This window comes from Aegilops tauschii, chromosome 1 (assembly GCF_002575655.3).
Source record: "Aegilops tauschii subsp. strangulata cultivar AL8/78 chromosome 1, Aet v6.0, whole genome shotgun sequence".
NCBI lineage: Eukaryota > Viridiplantae > Streptophyta > Magnoliopsida > Poales > Poaceae > Aegilops > Aegilops tauschii.
This window is the reverse complement of record NC_053035.3, coordinates 79,076,016-79,086,506: the sequence shown is the minus strand read 5'-3', so window position 1 is coordinate 79,086,506 and position 10,491 is coordinate 79,076,016. Positions and strand designations below refer to the sequence as shown.

General features: G+C 41.6%; 1 long non-coding RNA gene across 3 annotated transcripts; it reads left to right on the top strand.

The window, feature by feature from the left end:
- Positions 1-6,319: 6,319 nt before the first annotated feature.
- LOC120973377 (uncharacterized) lies at positions 6,320-9,471 on the top strand. Of its 3 annotated transcripts, XR_012202886.1 has the most exons (3): positions 6,939-7,462; positions 7,660-7,719; positions 9,107-9,471. It is a non-coding gene; the product is annotated as an uncharacterized lncRNA (long non-coding RNA). The 3 variants fall into 3 exon arrangements; XR_005768121.3 differs by having other exon boundaries at positions 6,320-7,462; positions 7,660-9,471; XR_005768125.3 differs by having other exon boundaries at positions 6,320-7,462; positions 7,639-9,471.
- Positions 9,472-10,491: the final 1,020 nt, after the last annotated feature.

Here is a 10,491-nt window from a genome sequence, read left to right as displayed (position 1 = left end):
TTGTGCTAGCCTTCTTAAGGCAAACTTGTTTAACTTATGTCTGTACTCAGATATTGTTGCTTCCGCTGACTCGCCTATGATCGAGCACTTGTATTCGAGCCCTCGAGGCCCCTGGCTTGTATTATGATGCTTGTATGACTTATTTTATTTTTAGAGTTGTGTTGTGATATCTTCCCGTGAGTCCCTGATCTTGATCGTACACATTTGTGTACGATTGAATCGGGAGCGTCACACTCGGTCATGTCTACATAGTTCTCGAACCCGTAGGGTCCGCACACTTAATGTTCAATGACGATTTTATTATACGAGTTATGTGACTTGGTGAACGAATGTCGTTCGGAGTCCCGGATGAGATCACGAACATGACAAGGAGTCTCGAAATGGTCGAGAGGTAAAGATTCATATATAGGACGATAGTATTCATACACCGGAAGTGTTCTGGGGGTACCGGGTACGTATCGGGTCACCGGAAGGGGTTCCGGGCAACCCATGGCAAGCTATATGGGCCTAATGGGCCTAGAGGGGAAACACACCAGCCACTAAGGGGCTGGTGTGCCCCCCATATGGGCTGGCCAAATTGGAGAAGGAAAGGGGAAGAAGGAAAGGAAAAAGGGAATAGGATTCCCCCTTCCTCATCTTCCCTTCCTACTCCGAATATGAATAGGAAAGGGGGGAGGCCGAATTGGGAGGACCCCAAGTAGGATTCCTCCTACTTAGAGCGCCCCTTGGCTGCCTCTCCTCCCCTCCAACCTATATATATATATGTGGGGGGGGCACCGCTAAAACACACAACAAACATTGTTAACCGTGTGCGGTGCCCCCTCCACTGTTTACGCCTCCGGTCATATTCACGTAGTGCTTAGGCGAAGCCCTGCACGGATTACTTCACCATCACCATCACCATGCCATCGTGCTGACGAAACTCTCCCTCGACACTTTGCTGGATCAAGAGTACGAGGGACGTCATCGAGCTGAACGTGTGCAGAACTCGGAGGTGCCGTACATTCGGTGCTTGATTGGCCGGAACGAGAAGAAGTTCGACTACATCAACCATGTTGTCAAACGCTTCCGCTTTCGGTCCACGAGGGTACTTGGACACACTCTCCCCCTCTTGTTGCTATGCATCTCCTAGATAGATCTTGCATGAGCGTAGGAAATTTTTGAAATTGCATGCTACGTTCCCCAATAGTGGCATCTGAGCCAGGTCTATGTGTAGATGATATGCACGAGTAGAACACAAAGAGTTGTGGGCGATGATAGTCATACTGCTTACCACCAACGTCTTATTTGATTCGGCGGTATTGTTGGATGAAGCGGCCCCGACAACCTTACATGACCACGTTCAAGAGACCGGTTCCACTGACAGACATGCAACTTGTTTTGCATAGCTGGCGGGTGTCTGTTTCTCCAACTTCAGTTGAATCGAATTTGACTACGGCCGGTCCTTGTTGAAGGTTAAAATAGCAAACTTGACGAAACATCGTTGTGGTTTTGATGCATAGGTAAGAACGGTTCTTACTATAAGCCTGTAGCAGCCATGTAAAACTTGCAACAACAAAGTAGAGGACGTCTAACTTGTTTTTGTAGGGCATGTTGTGATGTGATATGGTCAAGAAATGATGTGATATACGTTATTGTATGAGATGATCATGTTTTGTAAAAGTTATCGGCAACTGGTAGGAGCCTTATGGTTGTCGATTTATTGTATGAAATGCAAACGCCATGTAATTGATTTACTTTATCACTATGCGTTAGCGATAGTTGTAGAAGCAATAGTTGGCGAGACGACCACGATGCTACGATGGAGATCAAGGTGTCAAGCCGGTGACGATGGAGATCATGACAGTGCTTTGGAGATGGAGATCAAAGGCACAAGATGATGATGGCCATATCATGTCACATATTTTGATTGCATGTGATGTTTATCTTTTATGCATCTAATTTTGCTTAGTACCGCGGTAGCATTATAAGATGATCCCTTACTAAAATTTCAAGGTATAAGTGTTCTCCTTGAGTATGCACCATTGCGACAGTTCGTCGTGCCGAGACACCACATGATGATCGGGTGTGATAAGCTCTACGTTCACATACAACGGGTGCAAGACGGTTTTGCACATGCGGAATACTCAGGTTAAACTTGACGAGCCTAGCATGTACAGACATGGCCTCGGAACACTGGAGACCGAAAGGTCGAACGTGAATCATATAGTAGATATGATCAACATAGAGATGTTCACCATTGAAAACTACTCCATCTCACATGATGATCGGACATGGTTTAGTTTATTTCGATCACATGTTCATTTAGATGACTCGAGGGATGTCTATCTAAGTGGCAGTTCTTAAGTAATATGATTAATTGAAGTTAATTTATCATGAACTTAGTCCTGATAGTATTTGCATATCTATGTTGTAGATCAATAGCTCGCGTATAGCTCCCCTGTTTTATTTTTGATATGTTTCAAGAGAAAACTAAGTTGAAAGATGATAGTAGCAATGATTCGGACTGGATCCGTGATATGAGGATTATCCTCATTGCTGCACAGAAGAATTATGTCCTTGATGCACCACTAGGTGACGAACCTATTGCAGGAGCAGATGCAGACGTTATGAATGTTTTGCAAGCTCGGTATGATGACTGCTTGATAGTTTAGTGTGCCATGCTTTACGGCTTAGAACTGGGACTTCAAAAATGTTTTTGAACGCAATGGAACATGTGAGATGTTCCAAGAAGCTAAAAATGATATTTCAGACTCATGCCCGTGTTAAGAGGTATGAGACATCTGACAAGTACTTTGCCTACAAGATGGAGGAGAATAACTCAGCTAGTGAGCATGTGCTCAGAATGTCTGGGTACTACAATCGCTTGAATCAAGTGGGAGTTAATCTTCCAGATAAGATAGTGATTGACAGAGTTCTCTAGTCACTATCACCAAGTTATTAGAACTTCGTGATGAACTATAATATGCAAGGGATGACGAAAACGATTCCCAAGCTCTTCGCGATGCTGAAATTAGCGAAGGTAGAAATCAAGAAATGGCATCAAGTGTTGATGGTTAACAAGACCACTAGTTTCAAGAAAAAGGGCAAGGGAAAGAAAGGGAAACTTCAAAAAGAATGGCAAGAAAGTTGCCACTCCCATGAAGAAGCCCAAAGCTAGACCCAAGCCTGAAACTGGGTGCTTCTACTGCAAAGGAAATGGTCACTAGAAGTGGAACTGCCCTAGATACTTGGCGGATAAGAAGGATGGCAACGTGAACAAAGGTATATTTGATATACATGTTATTGATGTGTACTTTACTAGTGTTTATAGCAAACCCTCGGTATTTGATACTGGTTCAGTTGCTAAGAGTAGTAACTTGAAACAGGAGTTGCAAAATAAACAGAGACTAGTTAAGGACGAGGTGACAATGTGTGTTGGAAGTAATTCCAAGGTTGATACGATAACCATCGCACACTCCCTCTACCTTCGGGATTAGAATTGAACCTAAATAAATGTTATTTGGAGTATGCGTTGAGCATTAATACGAATAGATCATGTTTATTGCAATACGATTATTCATTTATGTCAGAGAATAATTCTTGTTCTATTTATATGAATAAAACCTTCTATGGTCATACACCCAATGTGAATGGTTTATTGAATCTCGATCGTAGTGATACACATATTCATAATATTGATGCCAAAAGATGCAAAGTTGATAATGATAGTGCAACATATTTGTGGCACTGCCGTTTAGGTCATATTGGTGTAAAGCGCATGAAGAAACTCCATGCAGATGGACTTTTGGAATCACTTGATTATGAATCATTTGATACTTGCAAACCATGCCTCATGGGCAAGATGACTAAAAATTCGTTCTCCGGAATGATGGAGCGAGCCACTGACTTATTGGAAATAATACATACCGATGTATGCGGTCCGATGACTGTTGAGGCTTGCGGCGGGTATCGTTATTTTCTAACCTTCACAGATGATTTGAGCAGATATGGATATATCTACTTAATGAAACACAAGTCTACAACATTTCAAATGTTCAAAGCATTACAGAGTGAAGTGGAGAATCATCGTAACAAGAAAATAAAGTTTGTACGATCTGATCGCGGAGGCGAATATTTGAGTTACGAGTTTGGCCTTTATTTAAAAACAATGTGTAGTTTCACAACTCACGCCACCTGGAACACCACAGCGTAATGGTGTGTCCGAACGTCGTAACCGTACTTTATTAGATATGGTGCGATCTATGATGTCTCTTACCGATTTACCACTATCATTTGGGGTTATGCATTAGAGATAGCTGCATTCATGTTAAATAGGGCACCGTCTAAATCCGTTGAGACGACACCGTATGAACTGTGGTTTGGCAAGAAACCTAAGCTGTCATTTCTTAAAGTTTGGGATTGCGATGCTTATGGGAAAAAGCTTCATCCTGATAACCTCGAACACAAATCGGAGAAGTGCGTCTTCATAGGATACCCAAAAGAAACTGTTGGGTACACCTTCTATCACAAATCCGAAGGCAAAATCTTTGTTCCTAAGAATGGATCCTTTCTAGAGAAGGAGTTTCTCTCGAAAGAAGTGAGTGGGAGGAAAGTAGAACTTGATGAGGTAATTGTACCTTCTCTCGAATTGGAAAGTAGCTCATCACAGAAAACTGTTCCCGTGATGTCCACACCAACTAGAGAGGAAGCTAATGATAATGATCATGAAACTTCAGATCAAATTACTAACGAACCTCGTAGGTCAACTAGAGCACGTTCCGCACCTGAGTGGTACGGTAATCCTGTTCTGGAAGTCATGTTACTAGAGCATGATGAACCTACGAACTATGAGGAAGCGATGATGAGCGCAGATTCCGCAAAATGGCTTGAGGCGATGAAATCTGAGATAGGATCCATGTATGAGAACAAAGTCTGGACTTTGGTTGACTTGCGCGATGATCGGCGAGCCATAGAGAATAAATGGATCTTCAAGAAGAAGACTGACGCTGATGGTAATGTTACTGTCTACAAAGCTCGACTTGTTGTGAAAGTTTTTCGACAAGTTCAAGGTGTTAACAAACGATGAGATTTTCTCACTCGTAGCGATGCTTAAGTCTGTCCAGATCATGTTAGCAATTGCCGCATTTTATGAAATCTGACAAATGGATGTCAAAACTGCATTCCTAAAATGGATTTCTTAAAGAAGAGTTGTATATGATGCAACCAGAAGGTTTTGTCGATCCTAAAGGTGCTAACAAAGTGTGCAAGCTCTAGCGATCCATCTATGGACTGATGCAAGCATCTCGGAGTTGGAATATACGCTTTGATGAGGTGATCAAAGCATATGGTTTTATACAGACTTACGGTGAAGCCTGTTTTTACAAGAAAGTGAGTGGGAGCTCTGTAGCATTTCTGATATGATATGTGGATGGCATATTCTGGATTGTAAATGATATAGAATTTCTGGATAGCATAAAAGGATACTTGAATAAGAGTTTTTCAATGAAAGACCTCGGTGAAGCTGCTTATATATTGGGCATCAAGATCTATAGAGATAGATCAAGACGCTTAATTGGACTTTGACAAAAGCACATACCTTGACAAGATTTTGAAGAAGTTCAAAATGGATCAGTCAAAGAAAGGTTCTTTCCTGTGTTGCAAGGTGTGAAGTTGAGTAAGACTCAAAGCCCGACCACGACAGAAGATAGAGAGAGAATGGAAGTCATTCCCTATGCCTCAGCCATAGGTTCTATAAAGTATGCCTTGCTGTGTACCAAACATGTTGTGTACCTTGCCATGAGTTTGGCAAGGGGGTACAATTGCGATCCAGGAGTAGATCACTAAACAACGGTCAAAATTATCCTTAGAGGACTAAGGAAATGTTTCTCAGTTATGGAGGTGATAAAGAGTTCGTCGTAAAGGGTTACGTCAATGCAAGCTTTAACACTGATCCAGATAACTCAGAGTCTCAATATGGATACATATTGAAAGTGGGAGCAATTATCTAGAGTACCTCCATGCAAAGTATTGTATATGTAGAAATTTGCAAAATACATACAGATCTGAATGTGACAGATCCATTGACTAAACTTTTCTCACAAGCAAAACATGATCACACCTTAAGTGCTCTTTGGGTGTTAATCACATGGCGATGTGAACTAGATCATTGACTCTAGTAAACCCTTTGGGTGTTGGTCACATTGGGATGTGAACTATGGGTGTTAATCACATGACGATGTGAATTGGTGTTAAGTCACATGGCGATGTGTACTAGATTATTGACTCTAGTGCAAGTGGGAAACTGAAGGAAATATGCCCTAGAGGCAATAATAAAGTTCTTATTTTATATTTCCTTATATCATGATAAATTTTTATTATTCATGCTAGAATTGTATTAACCGGAAACTTGATACATGTGTGGATACATAGACAAAACACCATGTCCCTAGTAAGCCTCTACTATACTAGCTCGTTTATCAAAGATGGTTAAGTTTCCTAACCATAGACATGTGTTGCCATTTTATGAACGGGATCACATCATTAGGAGAATGATGTGATGGACAAGACCCATCCATTAGCTTAGCATGTTGATCGTTAAGTTTTATTGCTATTGCTTTCTTCATGACTTATACACACTACTAGAAACTACGATTTTACCTAAGGCCAAGGTCTTTACCTAGAGCTCATTTGCCTCCTCAAGGGAAAGAAAAGCTATGAACAGTATACTCTAGGGGAAGATGAATTTCCATGTGAAAATAAAAGGAAAATAATGTTTCCCCACAAGTTGTTTTCTCCCCCTAGGTAAAGACAGCCACGTTGACAGCACTGGACAAAATAAAAGCACCTATACGGCCCCACTGTTGCCGCGAGGATGGCCTCCCGCCCATTTTTTTCATCAGCGCGCTCTATTATTTCATTTATTTGGCGGCCTACGCCATATTTCGGTGCGGGCCCACTACACAGTGAGAAGGGCAGAAAGAGGTGGTTGTCCGCATTTGGTCTTCTTCTCCCTCTCTCCCGAAGATGAGCGCCGCGCCGCCGCCCAACCCTCTCCCTCCTCCCTTCCTAGATCTGCGCCCCGGCACGCCCCGCCTTCCCTTCCCCCTGTCGATCCCTAGCCTAACCACCATTGCGGGGCCGACCGTGGTGACCATGCCGCGCCGTCCATAGTCACAGCACCGCGCCCGCCGGTCCAGATGGCCGGGTTGCGACGGCCGTGTGACCTCGCATCATGGTGACCGTGCTATCCCCTGTCGATTTTATGGACACTAGACCTACCGTCGTCTTACCCTGTCCAGACCAAAGTCGCCCTCTCATCTGAAGCCGGTCTAGATCTTGATGTCTGACCGGTTCCCAGGTGGGCGTCCATGTGCGTGTCCCTGTTCAACCGCTCCGACGGCCAGCTGCCCAGAAGTTCCTCTGCTTCCTCTTCGATTGGCAGCCAAACGGCACACAACTGCGAGCATGGTAGCGTGTGAAGGTATCTCTCTCTCTATAGATTTGTTGAATAGTTTATAGGACTATTTAGGATGAACGAATGTTGAAATCTGTGTGCTATAGGCTATAGTTTAATGAGATGTATAGGAAGACTAGTTGATGAGTAACAATATGATTTGAGGCTAACCCTTTTTTTTTGTTTCTGAACATCTGATTTAGTACGAGGCTGATAATTGATAGGTACAAGACGGTCTTTGCAAGACATCAGGCTCTACTCCAGCTATTGATATCCATTTTCAGGTGAAAAGAAATGTCTAAGATGGTAATTAATATCCAAGGTTATGTTTCGGGGAACAATTTGTTGTCGAAAACATTCCTGCTTAATTTGTGATCATGTGGAGCACATTTGATTTAGTACAAAATACAGGTCACGGGTTCTGAAAGTTCTATCGGACGAACCAATGCTCGTGCAATATAGTTGTATTACTGTTACAGATGTGATTGTCTTTGTTGTAGACTTAACACGATTTTAAATAGCAAAACTGAAGTAGCTAGCTAAGTATGCATAGTTAGCAAACTGACTAGCTATCTGACATGTGTTCCCTATACATTTAATGTGCTCTGTTAGCTACTAACTGGTTCCAGCTGATTTACTTAATTTTGTACACAAGAAATACTATCTTATTATAGATAAATCGCAAAACAAACGATAATCCAATATTTGCCCACCCCCTTCTTATGTAGCTGATTGGTTCACAGAGATAACAATCTTGTCGTCACAACTGCCCTGAAGAACTGTGAAGTGTCATGGAACTTACATATTCCTTTTTTATACAGAACTGTTGTGTGTTGTATAAATACCACATTATCTTGCAATTCTTACAGAGAATCGTACTTTGCTTTTATAAATACATCATAGTCCTGCAAGCAGTCAATTTAACATCATTCGGTTGCTATCAATCGCAATGGCAGGGACATTATTTAGTTCTATGTTACTAGCAAGCCAAGTGTACTATTTTTGTCTAACAGAATTCATTCAAGAAGATAGCAAAACTATCATAAACTACAGGTTACAGCTATCCTATTTGGGACACTAAGCTATACACTTATCCTATTTTTCTATTCAGAATGGCATACCTTCTCTGTTCATACAATATTCTGCTTAAATTAGAATTTTTCGTGCAAGCAATACATTTAATATTTTACTACGCAAATCAGTTTCAGTACAAGGGATAGTATGTTTTCCTATGCATCTGCCAACCATCACTGCCATCTATTTTGTCTAATTAATTTTCTTTGTTCTCTCTACAAGGTTTACCTAATCAGATGATAAGGTAAAACAACTCTTCTTGTATTTCATAGTCGGCACTCAAGTTGCGACTCGTAGACTAGTATGTCGACTAGTTGCTCGGCTCGTAATCAGTGGAGAGAACACATAGCATCATATGTTTTTCCCATTAAATCCTCTAGGGGAAAGGCATTGTAAGTTTCCATGTGTTGTGCAGAAGAAGAAAAGTTGGCCGAGCCCAACAGCAAAATAGCAATCTTTGTACCTTTGTCTATTGATTAGCACAATGAACTATATCAATGAACTTGATCAGATATTATTTCCTTGAGACAGAGTTAGTGCAACGAACTATATCAATGAACTCTTTACTTATCATTGAATTATCTTATTTGTTTGCAGGAACATATTCTTATGGGTGGTCATGGTCTGCTCGTTGATGGGCACAAACAAGTAATTGAGGCTCTCGCTCAAGGTCTTAATCAGAGTTGTAGATACTGTAAATACTTGGCCTGACCAACTCAAGGTCTTGACACCCCTCTCAATCAGAGGTGTAAATACTTGGCCTTACTAGAATAGCAGATAATTATCCTGACCAACAACACATGTACATGTTGACTTAGGTGTTCTGCTAGCTGTACGAAACATTAGCTATGTTTCTTCTTGAATTCTGGCTTGAAATAGACCATGAGTCTGTAATTGAACAAGAATCTGATGTGTACATTGAATTTTGGTAGCAATTTATAATTTTGAATTATGGCCCAGAATTTAATTTTTGGAATTATGGCATATATGAATTTAAATTCGAATTGAATATTTGTATACGGTAGATATGGATATGATATGTCCCCACCATCATTCCCTAGAGCCAAACGTTCTGTAGGTAAATCATCTTTCCACGCTGGACAAAGCTGAGATGAATTCTTTCCCTAGTGCAAAGGGCCCTAGGTAAAGAAATGGTTTCCCTAGAGCTTGGCAGAAGCACCCTAGGGAAAGACCTCTTTACCGACTATACTTTACCTAAGGTTCTTTACCTAGGGCAAGCTCTAGGTAAAGTCTTTACCTAAGGTTTTTGGCATTTCACCTAGGGTATATGGCTCTAGGTAAAATTGCAGTTTCTAGTAGTGACATATTCCTTTGACTATGAGATTATGCAACTCCTGGATACCGGAGGAATACCATTTGTGCTATCAAACATCACAACATAACTGGGTGATTATAAAGATGCTCTACAGGTATCTCCGAAGGTGTTTATTGGGTTGGCATCGATCACGATTAGGATTTGTCACTCCAAGTATCGGAGGGGTATCTCTGGGCCCTCTCGGTAATGTACATCATAATAAGCCTTGCAAGCAATGTGACTAATGAGTTAGTTGCGGGATGATGCATTACGGAATGAGTAAAGAGACTTGCCGGTAACGAGATTGAACTAGGTACGAAGATACGTAACGACGATCGAATCTCGGGCAAGTAACATACCAATGACAAAGGGAATAACGTATGTTGTCATTACGGTTTGACCGATAAAGATCTTCGTAGAATATGTAGGAACCAATATGAGCATCCAGGTTCCGCTATTGGTTATTGACCGGAGAGGTGTCTCGGTCATGTCTACATAGTTCTCGAACCCGTAGGGTCCGCACGCTTAACATTCGATGACGATTTTGTATTATACGAGTTATGTGATTTGGTGACTGAATGTTGTTTGGAGTCCCGGATGAGATCACGCACATGACAAGGAGTCTCGAAATGGTCGAGAGGTAAAGATTCATATATAGGACGATAGT